The 20449-nt window shown below is 40.1% G+C and overlaps 1 long non-coding RNA gene across 1 annotated transcript in view; it reads left to right on the top strand.

Moving 5' to 3' along the window:
- The first annotated feature begins 1092 nt into the window (after positions 1-1092).
- Positions 1093-20449, top strand: part of LOC140280261 (uncharacterized) — a 43121-nt gene continuing 23764 nt past the window's right edge. The window contains exons 1-2 of the long non-coding RNA XR_011909395.1: positions 1093-1357; positions 16747-16798. This is a non-coding gene — a long non-coding RNA (uncharacterized lncRNA). The remainder of the gene's footprint in view (positions 1358-16746; positions 16799-20449) is intronic.

Below are 20449 nucleotides of genomic sequence, written 5' to 3' on the forward strand. Positions count from 1 at the left end.
AAAGTGTTACATGAATTTAAAAGCTGATTTTTAATACGTGAATATATCCGAAGATGCTTAGTAATTTTACATTAAATGAGTTTATAATTACAGATGTTCCTTCAGCCTTTGAACAGCAGGGTTAGTCTCCCTGATCAGTAATAAGGTTGGACGCAGCTGTCACAAGTTAGTGAGGCATATTATCAGGGCTTAAGTGCCTTCAGAGTGCAAGGACGAGAACACGTGAGCATACTTCAGCTGGGAAATGCCGGGTTGTCAGGTACATAGACAGAGATGCCATCTCACAATCTTCACCGTGTTACCAAAAACAATGACAGGCTTTTTGACGTAATTTCAAATGAGAGCCAGCAGGACCTGTTTGAGGCCAGCGTTTGTCAAAGCGAGACACTGATCGATGTTTCCAGAAGCCCTCATGTTGCTTTAGTTTTCTTAATAAAAATCGATGCTCAGTGAAGAGTTTTTCGTGTTCCCTTTGGTGGAGTTTTGACTCTGAATGAATGAAATCGAGCAAAAGAAATGTTATTTATTTATTTTCTATAAGAAAGACCGCAGACGTTAACAAGGTTTTGGAGAAAAAAACAAAGCTGAAGTCATTTCTTACCTCCTGCAACACAACAGTAAACACTCACAGCATTTGTGCTTTCTTCTATTCTCTGCACCTCTGGTTCAAAGATTAAAGAATAGCAGCTGATGATCTGGTTTTGGGTTTACAATCATGCAACATAGTTGCAAATATTGATTTTCTTTGCTACCAGTATGTCAAGCAAGGAGTGCTTTTCTCTCTGTGTAGCGTGGATCAGAAACATTCTTCACTGTTGCTCCACAACAGGTTTGCAGACATAGGTTTTTCTGTAAGTAAAATTTCTGTAAGTTCTGTATCGTGCTTAAAACTATTCACAGGAAAAACTTGAAGAAACAGCAACTTCTGAGTCCCTCTCTGCTATGTCTTTGAGCTGTTTGGGAGAGAGGGAGGGGTGGTGCAGGGAGGAGGGGGTAGGTGGAGTAAGGTTGGAGTCCCACACAAGGGGAACCGCTGGCAAAGGAGCCGTTTCATACTGTGCTCCTCTGAGCTCACTATGCTTCTCTGTGTTCTCTGGGAGTCTGCATGCACCTGTGTGTTTCAGCTCTCACTGCTTTCTCTCAGTCCTGCTAATTGTCTGTCAGTGTTGTCCTGCTTGTGGCTGCGAAGCAGTCAGCAGGAGTGAAACAGAACCGGACCTCGTAAACTCACAATAAGAAAAACTCAGAGCAAAGGAATTGTGTTTGGAGAGTTTTTCCCTCCATCTTGAGATGCAAGAATTATGAGGAACAAACTTGCCTTACTGGAGTGACAGCAAGCGGACTTGCACAGAAAAGGGTGAGTTATTCTCAAGCTGCACAGGTTACTGTCTTTCCTCTGATCAGTGCAAAGTTTTTCTGTACATGTAAAACTTTTGTGAGAGGTTTTGGTGAACCGTAAAGTGCTGTCGCTCTGATGCAGTTTTTTTCCTTTCGTGAGCTGTGTTCTATCTCTTGGTGAACGTGCACGTGTGTTGGTGTGTGCACAGGCATGTGTGTTGTGCTTTTATGATGTGTTGCCTGGTCTGTGGTTCATCTGTGGAGTCGACTCAGCTGCTCTGCTTCTCTCAGGGTATGTCTTGTTCTGTCTTGATCATTTGTTCAGACATCTCACATGTCCAGAAATAAACACACTCACACACACACACACACTCGCTGCCACAGACAGGAAACACACAGGACACTGTGATGTCTTCACTTCAGACCTCCACTGGCTCAAATGACAGTGATTGACATGAAAACCAATGATCTTTAATATCAAACATTATGCCCAACGTCTTCAACCTGGAATGTTTGTGGGGGCTCATCAGACTCTGGGGTTTGCTTTGTAAGAATGAAAATTTGTTGCATTTCTAACCAAATATAATGTTAATGATAACTTTATGTGTCTAATATTGTAGTTTTCTTACAGTGGCCATTCAATGTGTGCTCTGTAAAACTGTTGCAACATATCGTTTCTGGTTGGAGCTGCCATTCTAGTATGATCTGGAGCCTAAAGGACATAATGTACAGTCATGTAAAAAAGAGGGTAAACCTCGTAATTCTAAGGTGGTTTTTTTATCATAGGACAGTAAAGGATCATCAGGTCCACACTACTTCCTAAACTGAAGTATTAACAACCTCAGATAAACAACAACACATGACATGTTAGATCATCCTTTTCTACAAAGTTCCTTCAGCTCATTGAGCTTTGCAGCAGTTGTATGCACAGCTCTCTTCAGGTCCCACCACAGCATTTCAGTCTTTGGTCTGGACTTTGCTTGGACCATTGAGACACCATAATTATTTTCTTGTTCAGCCATTCTGTTAGAATTTGATGCTCCTTTGGGACCATTGTCCAATTGCATGACCCTATTTTAGCCCAACTTTTAGCTGTTTGGTCAGATTAACTGTCATTTGACTCGAGTATACGGAGGAGGTCACGATCTTGTGGCTGCAGAACAAGCCCAGACCATCAGCCCTCCACCACTGTGCTTGTCAGTTGGTATCAGGTGTTTGTGCTGATACGCTGTGTTTCAGATGAGGCACTAAGTATTATCTCCACTTCGGTGTCGTCCGTCCAAAGGACATTGTTCCAGAAGTCTTGTGGTTTGTTCAGATCCAGCTTTACAAACCTAAGCTGTGGCGTCATGTTCTTTTTAGAGAGACAAGGCTTTCTCCTGATTTTCTTCTGACCTTTCCAAACAAACCATACTTGTTCAGTCATTTTCGAATTGCACTGTCATGGACTTGAGTCTGAGATGTAGCTCTTGGGTTTTTTGCTTCAGGGAATAGTAGCAGTTTATGAGTAATCAATCTCACTGTTGAATGATCTGAAGTGTCTTTATAATCCTTCTCACATTGATGGGCAGCAGCAATTGATTTTCGAAGATCCTTGCTGATGTCTTTCCTCCTTGACATTTTGTTAACACACATCTGAATCCTCCAGAGCAGCAAACTGTCAAAACTTCCCATTTGCTGATGATTGGTTAATAAATTTAATTATCAGCACATGGCTGCAACTTGCCCTCTTAATTTCTATAGAAGCAGGAAGAATGAACATAGTTGTTTCCTTACTGCTCCTGCTTTTTGGCTTGATTTTCATGAGATAAATAGCAACATAAACAATCACGTGATGTTCATCTGAGGTTGCAGTTACCTAATTTTAAGACCTGATAAGGACTAAATGTTTGTATATATTCTGTCTAAAATCAAAAAATTTAAAGATGTTTTTTCTTTTTTCAGTGATGTACACTTGTTTGCATTCTGCCGGACATGAGGAATGCAACGGAGAGACGTTTGTAGTTAATAGTTAGCCTGCAAAAATAGTGTAGCTGCTGGTTTAATGACAGTAATGCCAAACACAGTTTACCAATCATTGCTGGCATCTTAATTGGATGTTGGCAGACAAGAACAGAGTTAATCAGACTGGCAGATTTGAGCAAAGAGGGTGGCACTAATTAAGTTTTCTTGTGTTTGTTGTATGATTGTTCATATGTACTTAATTAAAAAAAGGAGACAAAGCAAAGATCTTTGAAGATTCTGACAAAACTTGACCCAAAGATGACACTGAAACCAAATTTAGTGTTGAAATACAAAGAAGGAACTGTCTGCAGCGTGATACATCACAGGTCAACAAGCTGGCGTGTCTCAAAAAGAGCACATGTCAGGTTTTTCCCTTTATAAGTGTGATCAGAGATCAGATCCTCATGCCTTAATGCAATTAAAAAAAACATATAGCCAGTTATTTTGAAGTCAATATCATTGATGAAGACCTGAAGCTCTCAGCAACAGAGCAAAATTTTACCCAGAAAAGCTCTCATCCTCAGTCAAGTTTCAGTTACTTTTGAGAACCAAGTGCCTCTGTTTAACAATGTTTTATAGCTAAATATCATTGTCTGTTTTCATATCTATTTTTTTAAAGCAGTTAGTAAAAGGTAGCACTCCCAAGCATGCTTACAGAGGGGCAACTTCAATTATAATTTACTGTAAAGTAATGCATCAGGGGCTACATGGTCACCACAGAAGCAAAGCTCCCAGTTCAAATCTCAGCTGGGCCCTTTCTGCATGTTCTCCCCAAGCATACGTGGGTTCTCTCCTGCTTCCTCCCACTGTCCAAAAACATGCTTTTTAGGTTAATGAGTGATTCTAAATTGATCGTAGGAGAGAGTTGGCCCTGTGATGGAACAGTACTCTGACTCTCCTCTGACTGTAGCTGGGATGGGCTCCAGCTGCCTCGTGAGCCTGAATTGGACAATGCAGGTATAGAAAATGGATGGATGGATAGAACAGTTGCTTTTTTCTTCCTAAACAGACAAGGAGCAGCATTAGTATTAATTTGGGCCTGTGCCTCGCTGGCTGTAAAATGATATAAAAGTTGATAATGATCAGTTGTTATAGATCAATATGTGGCAAAGCTGACAACTTTTACTTTACCACCACTGCAGTTCTGTGCTGATGGATATGTGTTATTATCATTTTCAGTTATACTGTCTTTCTTTCTGTATATTTACATTAATATGCACAAAGAACACTCTAAGAACACAGAGCGTGATGTTAAGTGTTTCACATATTTTACCTGCTACAGAGTAAATAGCATCTATTTTCCATAGAAGGATCCCTGTGACCCTCAGCTTGATACTGCGTACAGTTTAAGAAAGCAAAGGCTAACGTGGAAAAAATGCACCAGGAATGGCTGAACTCGTTTGTTTCTGTTGTGAGTTATTTTGTTTGAAAATCGACATGCTGTCCCAGGATATCCTGCAGGAAAAACAGATTAAAATAGCTCTCCTACTCTTTTTCTTGCTTAGGTCTCTCCAGTGGTCACTACTCTTAGAAATACTGACTAGCATCACATGCACACACACAAATATATATATATATATGTATATATATATACATATATATATATACACATATACATTGTTGATAAAAATATATATATACAGTATGTATCTCTCTCTATTTTTTTTCATACATATATAAATTGTAGTAACATAACTCAATTCAGTATATACAGAAAGATGGTGGGGGTTGTTTGGAAGAGAAAGGTATGTTTCTGACTCTGCATGCTCCACATTCTTAGCTGCTGACCTCTATGGAAAGTAACAACAGCCGGGCTTGAAGGTCACGCTGCCATAGTTAGTTGCTGAGGCTGACTTGTTACTGGTACCAACCTCGGTGTTTGAAGTGCTGTAACTATACAACATATGAGGGAAAGGGCTATTGCAGTTACATCAGGCCTCATTTATTGTTTTGTGGTAGCAAAGGGCTGAAGTTGCCATCGTTGCAGTAACTCGGAAACGTATCAGAATTAGTTGTGGCATGGCATTTGGGGATGAAATTTGTTTTGCTTGGAAAATTAAGAGACCGTGATCTCCATCAAAGGCCAAAGTTAAGCTCAGGCAGCAGGTGGTGAAAGGATGTGATATAAAACCTGTTTCCCCGCTGTAGGTGGCATGCGGCTTTGGGCTGAAAAGACAGCCTCAGTGCAGTAATCACAGACCATTTCACTAAACGATTTAGAGTAATCCCTAAACAAACCAAAGGGGCATTAGTGACAGTGAAAACCTCTGCTTGGCTGATTGCATATAAAGGAAATATCTTTTAATAAAAGTAAACACGTTCTTTTTGATGGGACAACCGTGACATGAGGTTCAGTCCAAATGCACAAGCGCTCATGGATATTTGTGCGTTCTTGTTTGCAAAATTACGTATTTATACCAAAAACTGCTGAAGCTTTGCCAGAAGCAAGTGTTACTTAGCTGTTTCCCACAGAGGGACTGCGCAGCACGAGGGATAAAGATTTTAAGGTAATTTTGATGCTTCTTGTTGTGAACTGTGAATATTTATGTCAGTTGTGGTAATACTTTAAGTTATTGTAGACATATTTGACCTTTTATCCACTTTTCCTGCTCCCATAGTGTCTGTACATGTTCCTCTTATACAAATCCAGTATTTTGCTGTTGTATTTTATAAAGAATAGAAGGTTGAAAAAGCAAATAATTCAATGTTTTTAACGTTTTTGCTTTACATTAAAGACAATGAAAGGAACAGGTCGTTTAACACGACCAACAAAGAAATCTTCAGAATTTTAAAGGGTTTAATTAGACTAATAAAGACATTAGAAATGCATTTCTGGTGATGGTTTGGTCTCACTTAAAACACCCGTAAGATGTTTTAATGAAGATTAATGGGTCAGTGTAGAAGGTTACGTGTGTATGGGTGATGTGATTAAAACAATAGAGTAGTTTATGAAGCAATAACCTGTGTCACAAAGTGGGAAGAGATGATTACTCTTAACTTTCCCCCCTTCTCAGGACAGCCCCTTGTAAAAGGAACAACTCTAATAAAGTAACTCCCGGTACGCCTGCCAGACCACACGTTTGCCGTCAGCTGTAAAATATTACCCCTCTGCTTCCCCTTTTCGCTCCTCACTCTACCCTTTTGACCCCTTCTCATATCTTTTTCTTTTTCTCAGTACGCTTTATCTTCTGCTTTTCTCTTCCTTTTCTGCCAGTTCCTGCCAGGTTTCTGTTTGCTTTGGTCAAAACGTTGTTTAGTGTTCTCCGTTATCTAAAACCTAGTCAGATTTCTGCATCTGTTTGGTAATGTAACGGGCTGAAGTTATACTTTTATCCTGTTTAAGGCTGAATTTGAACTTAAAAGCTTAGTTTTAAAGAAACATGATGAAGATTGGCCAATCAATAGCTTAGCTGAACTCCCAAACGCCAAGTGAAATAAAAGTATTATCCTTACTTCCTTCACTGGTCTTTACTGTGTGGCAAAAGCTGAAAACTCCTTTCTAAAGCCAGTTAGCCAGGTTTGACACATGCATGATGACCTGTAATGTTTTCCATCTTTACTGATCTGTGTCCTGCTTCAGAGAAAACAGCTGCTGCTTTATGTTTTCAGTACACGTGTTGAAACAGGTATTTACATTGTGATGGTAAATGACTTTTCTGGACACAATAAAGCATCTGAGACAGGGTGCTGTGACAGATAAACCCATCTCTTAGCTGGAAAGGTAATTGTTTTCACTGTACTTGTGTGCAGATCTTTTTTTTTTGCTTGTGGGGCCTCTCTGCACAAGTTTCAGTAACCTGATGTCTGCTTCTAAGAAATCTGGCTATTGACCAGAGAGCAGTACCAAAATAAACAACTGACTGTGAGGGGATTAAGAGCGTTGGAGACCTTCTAAAATTACAGCCCTCAGAACATATCCAGATGTTGCCGTCTTGTTCCTCCTCAGGTAACACACGTGACAGGGGCTAAGGGTAGCAGCAGTGCCTCACGGAGAGCATCCCTCTTAACATTTTTGTCCTTCTCTGGGCTCCAGCTGGTGGGATCGACCTGCTAGAAAAGCAGTCAGACTTGCTCTTGCTGATCATACCTAGAGCCAGTGGGTGAACACACACGCTAAGACTAAGACTGTGAGTCTCAGTGTAGACAAACATATGAACTGTTTACACATGAGGATGTTTGAATTGTAACAAAGAAAGAGATGTGGAGGGGAACAGGGTTATTGGACAGAATGTCAATTATGCCTCAATTTCAAATTTAATGCCACTTTATGTTTCAGATTAGTTTTTGAACCGTGGAACAAGCTCCGCTGAATCTAGACGGAGTTATTTCAAACCTATTTTTGCTCAACTCTAATGAGGGATAATCTTTGTTGGTACTATATAAGTACTACATTTTATTCTCTGTAACACATGGCGCCATTCAGCCAGCAGTGACCGTATCAGCATATTGAGCTTAATTACATTGAAAAGTATTTGGGTTTCCCATGAGAAAGCTATAATTAGATTAAAGACAGCTACATTTTATTCAGGTTTAATTTAGCCAGTGTATTAATCAGGCAATCAGATGCCTATTGTCTTAGAATGTCGTTCTCTGTAATACAAACTGATATCACCATCAAATGAGTTTTCCTTGTTTTTATAACTCTACCCTATTATTTTGTTTTCTTTGATTCTTTCTCACCTTTAACTTCTTTGAGTGTGTGTGTTTATTTTCTTTTTCTTGTGTTTCACTTTATTTCTGGCAATAACCACTTTCTTCTTCATCACATCAGTTTCTTTGGCACTCCTGCTCGTCTTTTTCCATATTTGGGCAGAAGCCTCTCATTGGCCGCCCAGGAGTACTCTTAGCCAATCAGAGAACAGCTCACTTTGTTTTAATTTGACCAGAATCCTTTTAATACTGAGCTCAACTGTCAATCATAACACCTGCTAAAACGAGGTAAGATATTAACTAAAGACTTGTATACTTGGAAGCTTGTACACCGACAGGCTACATATGATGATTACTTCTTCAGTAAGAAGGCTGGTTTCAGGCATACTCACAGGGGTTAAACATACACCCTAGTTATGTTAGTACCAAAATATCCAGAAAGACACAAATAAGTTATTAAATAAATAATGGCACAGCTTTGCAAGCCTGTGCATTTTGCCTAAGTGTTTACATTCATGCCCTAATTTTCAGGGCAGAACACTGTAAAACACCATAAAACTGTTCACGGAACAAAGATCTAAGCTTTAATTAGCATTACTTTAGTTGATGTTGATTCATTTTGTTTCAGTTTGGGGAAATTAAAGTATAAAACTGTGAAAAAAATTGATATGGATGATGGATCTACAAGTATGGAGCAAACAGATATTTTTAAGATGTCTGAAATTAAGCTCGACAGTTCTTGGTATAATTTGGCAAAGTGACAGACGGCACATTACACAAGACTCAAGTTGGCACACGAACTGAACTGTCTACATAACTACTTTGAATGATTCAAGATGTGAAACTCACTAATTACTTGCACATATAGTCCCGAAAGATTCGTGTTGCAGGATCTTTACTGGGGCCCTTCAATCTGAACAGCGTATATCTGATTATTTAAGGTGGTATGCAGCTCTTACGAATTTCACCTTCAACAAAAGGTACTCAATTCATATTCATCTATTCATTTCTCTGGACTTCAAGTTGGCAGCATAAATTCTGTTAATTCGAGGTTGAGCGAAAAAGCTAGATTTTTGGCATAACAGGCAGCAAAATCAGCAAACTAGTTGTCAAAAAGAGCTTTGTTGCCATAGCTGATCAGGTCAAGGCTAATGCGCCACATTATGTCAGTTATTAGGCCCTGACAGCAGAGTTGGCTTTTATTTGCTTTGAATACATACTCGCTGCCTTATTTAGACATGATTTCAGAACAGCTCTACAATTGATTAAAAGAAAATCAATGAGAGTCTAACTTCACAATTCAGGAAAATGTTCTCAACATTTTCTAATATGCATGATTTTTAAATTCGCTTTTAGTAATTGCATGTCGATGCTTCTGCTCATCTTATCGTCTGTTCTCACAGCAAGCAGCATCGTCCTCAGCTTCCTCATCATTGGCCGAATCAGCAACACTGGGGGTATAGACCCTTGGGCCATAGAGAGGGAAATTCTTCCCATTACAGTATGAATGCCTTCCTTACTTAGTGTGCATTTTATTTGCCATTAAGTTTATCGTACGTTTCAAGAGCATCACTGGATATTGCAACAAGTTTTCCAAATGACAAGGTCACATCTGCAGTTTGTTTGTTTCTTTAAATACAACTCATTATTTCTCCAGTGAAGTGGGGCCCCCTAAAGCGGCATGATCGAAATAGGCCTCATATCAGCGTTTCTACATCAGAGCTGGCGTCATTACCAAGACATGGTGACCTAAAGAGGAAGGAGGGGGGTGCTGATGAAGCAATGAAATGCAGCGCTTTCATCCATGTGAGATGGAAATAAAGACATGTTCTGTCATATATGACAACACTTTACTTTACTTTAACACTCTATAGCTATTTCCTGCTTGGGTTTAGATTGAAACTGTACTTTGCTACAGTTGGAAAACGGTCTAACTTTGAGCTAAAATACATTCGTTTTACAACACGACCATCACCTTCTGAATGCCATGACGGGTTGCCTTCTGATTAAACTTTGTCATTTTCTGGTTTGTTTTACCCTGTAACATCACTTGGTTTGGGTTAGAAATCCAAACTACCTGGACTAACCACTAAAACTACAACTTCATAACTGCGTCAGAAATACAACGTGACACGAACATCACGGATGCCGTTTTTTACCCTTCACACACACAGTCACTAAAGGTTGCATTTCCTTTTAACGTAAATCTAATCTGTATCTGCCTGCGTATGCATAGGATGCATGGAAACATTTTGGGAAGGAGGACATTCTTTGAGTTGCAGCTTAAGAGATATTTGCTCATAGAATCAAACGGGTTTCTGTTAGAGATGTGAAATCGACCCTGTCTTCAGATCATCCGACCCTGGCCACTGTCGATAGACGATCCAATCGAAAATCACTCCATCCCTATTACAGCCTATCATTTATTTAGAAATATAGATTTTTGCGCCACATCTGCACAGACAGAAGTGTTTTATTTTGGTTTGGTTATTTGTGTGAGGAGCATTTCATTTACGCACGCTGATCCCTCGATTTAATAAAGTTATTGTTCAAATATATGCGTGAATTATTTCTTTTGTGGCGCAGAGAAAAGTGTTTGGTAAGCAAGCAAGGAGATGAAGAACAGAGGAGACAAAGAGAGCCTGAGTCTGAGGCACGTACCTCCGAAAAGAAGTGAGATGGAAAAAAACGATGCAACAGGGCATAATTAAGAGTCTCATATTCACTCCTCAGTTGCACAGATCAAAGAGCTCTGTATGCAGACATGTTGCTCCATGGGAATCATTTTTAAATACACAGTAAAGCGCAGGTTCTAGAGATTTTTTCTTTAACATCTTATGGCATTAAATTGATTCAAGATCGCCATTTGAAAAAAAGATCACGATTCGATTGAAAATCACTCCATCCCTAGTTTCTGTGCATGATCATCCGTAAAGGTAGTACAGGTTTCTGCAGTGATAGCTTCATGTTTCACAATGCAAAGCTCTGATCCCTCATCATGACACTTTATCTCTTCTACTTGACAACTAAGAATGTCATTGCATCCAGATGATTGTGTGCGTCCATATTTTCCTTTTATTGACTCTGGGCTTTGAAATGACATTTTGGAAAAATGCAGTTGGACATCTGTTTGGCATCCATTTACGACCCAGAATATTATCATTTCTCACCAACTCTGAGAACTGATTTATTAATACAATCAGCGCGGTCGAAGACACTGTGCTGATTACAGCGCCGGCCATTGTACCAGACTTACTATGTTTGCTGTTGCTGTAATTTCTCAAAAATGCGGCAGGTTATAAAGCAGCCTTATTGTTCGCAGTTTTACAAAGACTCATTGAGCCGTGAGACAGTAACACTATGCCTGCTGAAACTGTCAAATAGGAAGAGGAAAATGGGTCATTTAAAACAGAGACACAGAAATATTGTGAGCAAACACAATTTTACCTTAGAACTCTGAATAAATTACTTTACATAATTGTATTATTCAGTCAACAAGTGTTGCACAACAATTAATTACAATCTTGTGGCCAACAACCGCCACTTTTCTGTCTGGACGTGCCTGTATTCAGTTTCTAATGAAGAAGCCTCTCTACACTGCTGAAATAGGCTTAACACCTCTTTTTCTGTCTGTGTGGTTCCCCTCGAGTCTCTTCAGCCTCCGCTTAACGTTCGTGAATTCTGGGGCTAGGCTGGGTTCGTCAGGACGTCTCTGACCCCATGTAAGCGGCCTAAATATACCTATAGTAAGCATGGATATTTTCAGTGTGTACACATAGTCTGAAAAGGGCGTTCAGTGCAAGCGACAAGCCAGGTTGGAAAATGAGGCCAATGCAAGAATGCCAAAAACTACATTTCCTTAAATGGGCACTTAAAGCAGGCTCCAAATCCAGGTCAATCCCCATAGACTTTAGAAATCATTCAGCTGTCCGAACAACCCCCAGCTCACGTTTTGTCTTGAATGTATTGATGTCAGCTGAGAAGTATGGTAGCAATGTGATAAGCACAGCTTGTTTCATGCCACAAGAGTGATTCCATCCTTTAGAGGCTTGTAAAGGTAAAGATGGGTAGCGCTAAAGATGGTGTTAATGTAAAATAAATTATCATAAAGGGGATCTTCAAAAACTGAGGATAATTTTATCAGCTGAAATTGTAGGCAGGGTAAGCATCGTAAACCTAAAGTAAACTTGTTCATAACATGGGTAATATTTTCAAATTAGAGAGCTCGACGTGACTTCCAACTATGCAAGGGCCAAGGATGGCTGGAATGAATGGGTAATAGATAGATTTGTGTGGAAATATCTGTCATTTTCTCTTTTCTCAGGGGTTACAGTAGAGATGAACCTCTTACTTGCCCTTGGATTCACTCTCAATGATGCTATTCAGAGTTTCAGAAATGAAATAAAAAAATGTTTCTTATTTACAACTGAAAAACAGATAAAGTCCCAGGTTCAACAACCTGAAGTGAACATTTTTCTTCCAATTTCTCCTGTTTTTAAGTGTATAATCCATGTATTTAGACTTTCATAAATAAAACCAAGGTGTTTTTCTTTATTATATCGTTGCTGTGTTTTCGTTATTCAAAGCAGTAAGGTTAAGGTAATTCCTCTGCTTGGGTGATGTTACTGTATGCGTTTAACAAAAACAAGCATGCTTATTCCAAGGATTAAAAAAGTAAACAGACTTATGCTGTGAAGCAGCAAATACTCTCAACACTGTCATGGTTTCCATTTTAATGTCAATTGCTGTATTGATCGAGTCCAAAGTCCAAAACACCTCCAGCTTATATCGAGGTATTCTGCTCTTGGAGTAAACTTCTGTATGGATGTTTTTGGAATCAAAGGATCATTTTTGTCTGTAGTGAAATAACACAAAACATATCAGATTATCATGAAATTTGAATGAATTCTAACTTTGATTATCTCTACATGTTTGGAGCTGATTTGCAGTTAATAGCATATTAAATTAAGATGATAACCACGGTAGGCATTGCACCTCCTGAACAACAGCATCGTCAGACAAGTTGATCTTTTGGTGTTGGTGTGTTGCTACCTTTCTGCGCTGGCTCTTTATATTCATTCAGCTCATAGCTTGGATGACGACCAAGTGACTGAATAATCAGTCAATACATCTACTTTTCTTAAATTTTCTGAATGGGCCATAAGTTCTAATAACCCAGAGTTAAATGAGGGGAAAACAGATCCAACTATCCATTTTCTAGATTCACTTAATCCAGTTCAGTGTTGCAGGGGGGCTGGAGCCTGTCCCAGCTGCCATCGGGCAAGAGGCGGGATACTGCCTGGACAGGTCGCCAGTCCATCACAGGGCCAGGGAAAACAATGCAGGTTGAAAAATACCAGCACTTTCCCTCTAACACAGCCGCACTGTTTTCATTTAATTGGCTGCAGCTGGTTCATTCTCCATAGGATAAAGGTGCCGCTGGATAATGTGGGCTTTCATGGGGTGTTGTTTGCCTTGGAATTGATAAAAAAAAATCATCTTATGTTTCTCTGTACATCTTCCACATTTGTTTGACATGTAACTGTGCTTCTGTAACATGTAACTGTAACCCCCCCCCCCCACATAAACAAACACGTGGTCATGCAGATTGCTCCTAACGAGCAGTAAATGGAACACAGAAGGGCCACTGGGTTCCTGTGTGTTTCAGAGAGCTTTACTTTAAGGGCGAGCCTTGCTACTTAGTTAAACAAAAGGGCCTCCATGTTGGTCCTCTAGATAAACACACTTTCCCTGAGAAAACACGGACACAGTTACACTTTAACCTGCCTGGGGAGGCCTCAGCTACATCCTCCTGGACAGTTTAGATCGGACTGGGCTATAGTTCAGACCCGCAGTGAGAATCATGCGCTGCACGTGAAACCATGCAGGCCTGTCAGACAATGGAGCCTTTGACGGCCATACCCCCCTCCCCAGTCCACAGTACAGTCAGAGCACTGTCTCTCTAGGGCTTGGATGTCACTCCCCATCTCTGTTGTGCTCCCCTAGAGCTGACCAGCTGGCTTCTAGGCTCTGGGATGTGAAAGGAGCAGCACAGAGGAGCTACAGTCAAAGTTCAGCACAGATTAGCCAGCAGCCACTCAGCCCAACCAAGTCCAAGCTGTTCCTGCATAAAATAACTTGATAAGCTAAACCCAGAGTCACTTCAGAATAATTTCAGCTGTGATCTGACGCTTTACTCCCTCTCAGCGATGCTTTTGAGGGTAATTTTGGTAGAATTGGTGTGATTTTATAAACATTTTCATGCGGTTAAAGTCAGTCCTCATGAAACAATATGCTGAATCTCATCCATATTTTCAGATACAAAGATGTGATTCATAGTCTGTTTGAAGCAATGACCTTACTTTAAAGACTAATTTAGCAGCTACACAGGTCAGGTATAAAAAGATACACCTGTTAACATATAACACAATGCATACTGTATTTCAGGTTCTTTTAAGAAAATATAAATAAATGTCACAATGTCTTTAAGATTAAATCATATTTCAACTAATGTGGTGTCGTCTTAGACTACAAGTGGACATACTGACACATGCTCAGCAAACGATTTTCTCTATGTCCGTTTGAGTTATTGAGCTGTATGTCAGGTTTAGGTCATATGGAGTTCTCCCAGTAATATCAAGTGTTTACTTAGTAACTCTGTGTGGAAGGCATGGAATAAAAAGGAGGCAGCACACAGTATATATGCCCATAGCACTGGATAAACACAGAGCTTAGTGTACTCTGGAGCTATTGTAACTGTTAAGATTAACGTACAGTCAGAAAAAAAGTAGTTAATTAATGTTTACAGTGAACAGTTTTCAGCATTTGTAACAAAGAATAAAGGATTCTTATCTCTGTAATAGATGATGAACATAAATGCAAGCGATGGCTTTATCTGATGGTGTAGTTATGCAGAGCTGCCACCTCCCCCAGGCGCAGCAGCAGTCATGTAAACAGACAGCGCTCTGGAGGAATGCTGGACTCTGTGACCTCCCGCCCCGAGTGCTGTTACAGTGCACTGAGTTCAGCTGAAACAGCCCGCCCCATGCTGCGCCTCCCCAGAGCTCCGCCTCACCCTACCCCGGCCTGAGGCCCCTCAGGGTGGAAAAAACCACACCTCTTTCACCCAACACCACAGCCCGGCACATATACATACATGAATAGACACACACATGCACACATATTGACTGACAAGTGCTCCCTTTCTTTACCACCTTTACACAGCTGTCAGAACAGCAAATTCTTGCAGTTTCGGCCGTCTTAAGCTCCCTTTGTTTGGAAGATCTTCTGCAAATCATTTTAGTGTACTTCACCCCACCTCATTCTTTTCATTTTTTTCTGTAAAGAATGATTCTTATTGTGGGATAAAAACTAATTAGTGCATCCTAGTTATTTTCTAAATGAATACAGAATTTCAGTAAATTGCAAATAACATGCTTATGAGTAAGAAGGCTCTTTATGCTCATTCACTTTTCGTGCTAAAGATGTACGGTCAGAGCACGTCTCTGACAGATTGAGCTCTTTCAGTGCATTAGTACAAACAATCTGCATGCAGTTTGGAAAAGGAATAGTGAAGTCTCATGGAGACACTGCCATCTGCTGGAGTGCAGAGTGAGGAGGAAGAGCAGGTCTGCAAGGATGGATGCTTTGAGGCAGTGGTTTGTAAAGTCACATCGCCTCACTTGTGATAAAATATTGAGAAAGAGTAAAAGCAGGACCGAGACAATGAAACGGTTACTGACTGAAATTCACACTGCCTCTCTAACTGCTGAATGCCTGCTGTAATTCCACAAACATCCCATAAATGCATTAAGTAACTCAGCTGGTGGAGGACCCATTTAAACCTGGCATAAAGTTGAGTTATAGATGCTGGCATATCATGGAAAATGAATCTTAAGTGGATTTTATGACTGACTGGAACCACACACTGATAATTGTTGCTTTGCTGCAACTCATCCCAGTAAACACAAGGGGCCTTACACATGCATGTATTGTTTGTGCACATAACTAGACATGTGGATGTGTACACACTGAAGTATGTGCATGCACAAACGAACACACACACACTCACACACAACTGACGATAGCCGTTGTCTGAGGAAACGAGGAGCTGTCTGGTGCCATAGTAACCATTGCGGATATCCCACCCTTTTTTGAGCAAGAGAGGAGAAAAAAGCAGAAGTGGCAATAACATCTATCTATCTATCTATCTATCTATCTATCTATCTATCTATCTATCTATCTATCTATCCATCCATCCATCCGGTGACATTGAGGGAAATACATAATAGCAGAATAGCAGAGCTTTAGTAAGAAAAGGGGAAAGCATAAAGTGATGGCAGAGAAGAGAAATTAAACGCGACAGGAGGAAAAAGGCTATGATAACTCTCTGGGGCATGTTTGTCTGTTTTGAGCACAAAGCCATTGCGTAAAAACACAGCCTCTGCCGCAGTCTGCATCAGCCTGCCTTTTACCACCGTGACTCCCATTTGAACTGTAATCTCATATGTAATACTATTATTCTGGCCCATATACCAGGTTACATAACACTCCATGCCAAATCCTGACCTCAATCTGCAAAACAACCCCTCTTGCTCTGATCTGAATGTTAGACTCGCTCAGCACTGATGCATTTAGAGCATTAGAAGAAAAGTAGTCAGTATATAACAGTTTTGTTGTTAGCCAGCGTTTGGCGATCCGGACATCTACCTCTGCTACGTATCATCTATTCATCATTCTGTTCTTCTTCCTTAGGCGGACGTGAGAAGTTCTGCTGTGGATGGAGAGCACCAGCCATATCCCACCGGTAAGCAGAATGCTCACAGAGCCTTATTTCCTGGACGGCCTGCAGGTGTAAATTACCCTGCTGCTGTGCGATAGACAGACAGTACAGTATCAGCAGCACCACCGTTGGAAATAATGTTCTTTTCTGTCAAGTTTGTTGTGCTGTAACAAAGGGAGAGATTTTTGATGGCCACTTCCCGTCAGCACTACATAATGTGAGTGAGTCTGCATCTGTGTGCTTTTCTTTTGTCTGAGTGGCGATGCTGCTATTTATGTCCGCGGTGCATGGCAGAGGACAACTCGAATTGACTCACAGCACGATCATGACCCGAATCTTTTTAATTTTTTTTCAATATCAACGCCTTTTTAATGTCAATGTGCGATACCAGCCAGCTGTACTGATACTAGTGAGCTTTGATGTGCTGCACTGAAGAGAGCTCGGAGCTTGTTAGTGTGTGTGTACAGTTTTAGAGGGTTGGATAAGACTCGAGAGTGGAAATGACCTGACTCGTATGTGTGAATGTAAAATGAATACGACTCTTGTCCTATTTATAATTGGTTCTTCTACTTGCCGACGGTCAACATAAAGGATGTAGCTATCATTTCAAATCCAAATGAGCAGCTTTTTAGCAATGTGGGAGATGAAACTGAAAAAGAAACAAATAGAAAAGAAAGTCATTTTTACATTAAATGTTTATTTGCAAACAGTATGAACATATTTCAATTAATTTCAGTTTATTTATATAGTGCCAAATACAACAAATGTCTTAAATAATACAGTCCAATTCAAGCCAATTGGAGTTCAATTAGTTTTTAGTTCAATTAGTAATTAATCATAATCCAATGAAATCTAATTAGTTAATTTCCAAATAATCAAATTCATTCATACAGAGCCAATTCAAAAACAATTTCCTAACTAAGGAAACCAACAGATTGCTCTGAAGCTTCTCTTCATAAGACTACATAAGATAGTTCATGTCTTGTCTACTCAGCATCATTTGGTAACACATTTGGGTTTTTGTTTCAAGCTGACAACACTAAACAAGGAGTTTCAGGTGTTATTGTGTGAAAAGCACATCTCACTGTGGGCAAAGGAGCGAATTATTCCCCACATATTATCTGTCAGGTACAGGTCAGGACTGCAGTCAGGCCAGTCCAGTACCTGCCACCACCTGATGGACGTCCCTGGAAAATATTTCTTAAAAGCAGCAGAGATCTGAAGCAACTCTTCTGCATTAATGCTGTCGTCACAGAGGAGTAAATGAGCTTCACACTGATACAACCCCATAGCATCACAGAGCCATCACAGCAGTCTGGATGGCTTTAGGCTTCGTTGCCGTGCACACAGAGTCAGTTTCTTTCATAAAAGACCTTAAATACTAAATTGTTTATTCTAATGTCAGATGCCTGTGAACCCAGAGTCAATATTGAGTTACCAGAAGGCTGCGTAAGAAGATTTAATGACCTTTGTGAATGAAAATTTGTACTGCAGTATTTGAAAAAGGTTTCCTGGTATATTCCGTTGCCAACGTGATCATATCAGCTATAGATGACAGTTCTGGATACAGTGCAGGAAAGGATGTGAATGAACAAACAAAATGAAGCTGATGAGACAAAACATGACATAAGTGGTCTTACGTTGGCCCCTAATTTCATCCCCGCACTTTATGAACAAAAACACATTAAGGGTCGTGGAAAGCATTCAGTTGCTCCACTGTCCACATGCTGGTGCTCTTTTACCTGAGGTGACCCACAGTGCCACAGTTTCGTGTAAGGAGTGCAGCCCCACCTGATGCACATGTCTGCTTGCCTACTCATCTACGCCTTGGCCCGGGGGAGTTGTGTGGTTGGCGAGGGTGGAGTGGGGCTGGATCACCAGCCAATTGCACTTCTTATCCTAGCAGCACTGAAGTGACTTGACACATGTTTTCAACCAATCACGGAGCACTGCAGCAAAGAAAACAGCAGAAGTACAAATAAAGAGAAAAAAGAGATAGAGTAGAACGAATACGGGGAAAATGTATTCAAAAGGGGTGTCTGCAGACCTGTGCTTAACAGCAAAATGGCAAAAATGATCATTTAATGGTGAAGACATGATATCATATTTTGAATTTGATACTTAAAGATACAGTTGGACGTAATTAGCAACATTTCACAGACCTCGTCCCGATTACAGCATTACCCCTGATTATGGTGTCTAATTGGACTGCTGACCTCACTGCTTTGAAATGACAGATTATTCTCTTAATTGTTGAGAAAGAACAAAGAAAGACAAAAACAAGAGGCAAATATAGGTCATTTTGTCATTCACACATTCAGTTTATCCTTGAATTTCAGCTTGAACTGCCACTCAATACAGACAAATTGTCTCACGTTATAAATATGGATGACAACCATTCAGTCACACAAGGTCACCGTGACACAAACAGTGCGTGGAAAGGATGAGCAGAGTTTCATCAGCGCTATTGTGAACCCCATTAGGTAAAAAGGATACACTCATTACCTCAAATATAAGGAGTGCTTTGTCGTAACTGTGGGTCAAACAGCTCAGACGCAAATTTCTTAGAGAATCAACCGAAGACTTGTCGGCTTCGATGTTCCTCGAGTCTGTCACAGCAGAATAAAAGTCAGCTGACACAGCATGGCTGCAGACACATGCCAGATATCAGTGACCAGTCAGCAGAGGGCCTTGATTAGTGTGGACTTTCCTGGTCGTGCCCCTATTCCCTGAGTCATATTATTCCTGTAACAAGTGATCGATCCATATTTATTGTGAGCTTTCATGAGAAGCATTTGTCTTAGAGTTTTACCTTTAAAGGGCTTGTTGTTGATTTTGTTATTTTGATTATTATTTTTCTCTTATCATTAGATGGATGTAGGTTATTTTTACTGACAACTGGAAGACAGGGAGCCTGTATTTATACCTGTAACAAAACAATATTCAATACGTAACATTTTTTTAATGTATTATGAGTTAAAATGGATTTCAGAGCTTTCTGGCTGCTTAAGAAATATTCCCATTCATGACACAAAAAACAATAGATCTAAATCCTCTTGATGTTTTAATGGTTTAATGATGTTTAAACAGGTAATCTATGACTTCTTCTCCATAGCTTCGTTATTATCTCTTATAAATCACTTTGAGCCGATCAAAAACCCATCAACCAATTTGAATAAAACTTTTTGTTTTTTGTGTGGATCTGGATCAAGAAAGCAGGTCAGAGGAAGTTTTTGATTAATTTCTTTCATTTGAGATGTGACATTTTGTCACAATTTTGCTGTAGGCTATAAGCTACAATGGTTGTGTCGAGGATGACAAAGATGTTCAATATTTAGAGACGTCTCATCTTATTGTCCAGACTTGATAGTGTCGCAGCCAGGGCTGCAACTCCAAGGTCCACTTAGTGTTTTGTTCTCTTTCCCTGGTTTTCTATCCACCAGCGGGAGGAAGGGATGCTACGCAGCCCTGACACCAGTTTTCTATTTTCTCCTAATAACCTTCCACGTATAAATACCTGCTCTTATTTCCCCATTCTTTGACAGATAATCTGTGTTTCTGTGGTAATTCTGGTATCAAGGTCTCATGTGTTTTTGGATAAATCTTTGTGTAAATTTGGAAGTTACCTGTGTTGAGGACTTGCATCTTTGTGTGTGCAAATCCTCAATAAACTGA

Source organism: Leuresthes tenuis, unplaced genomic scaffold (assembly GCF_036924035.1).
Source record: "Leuresthes tenuis unplaced genomic scaffold, fLeuTen1.0.hap1 SCAF_21, whole genome shotgun sequence".
Taxonomy (NCBI): domain Eukaryota; kingdom Metazoa; phylum Chordata; class Actinopteri; order Atheriniformes; family Atherinopsidae; genus Leuresthes; species Leuresthes tenuis.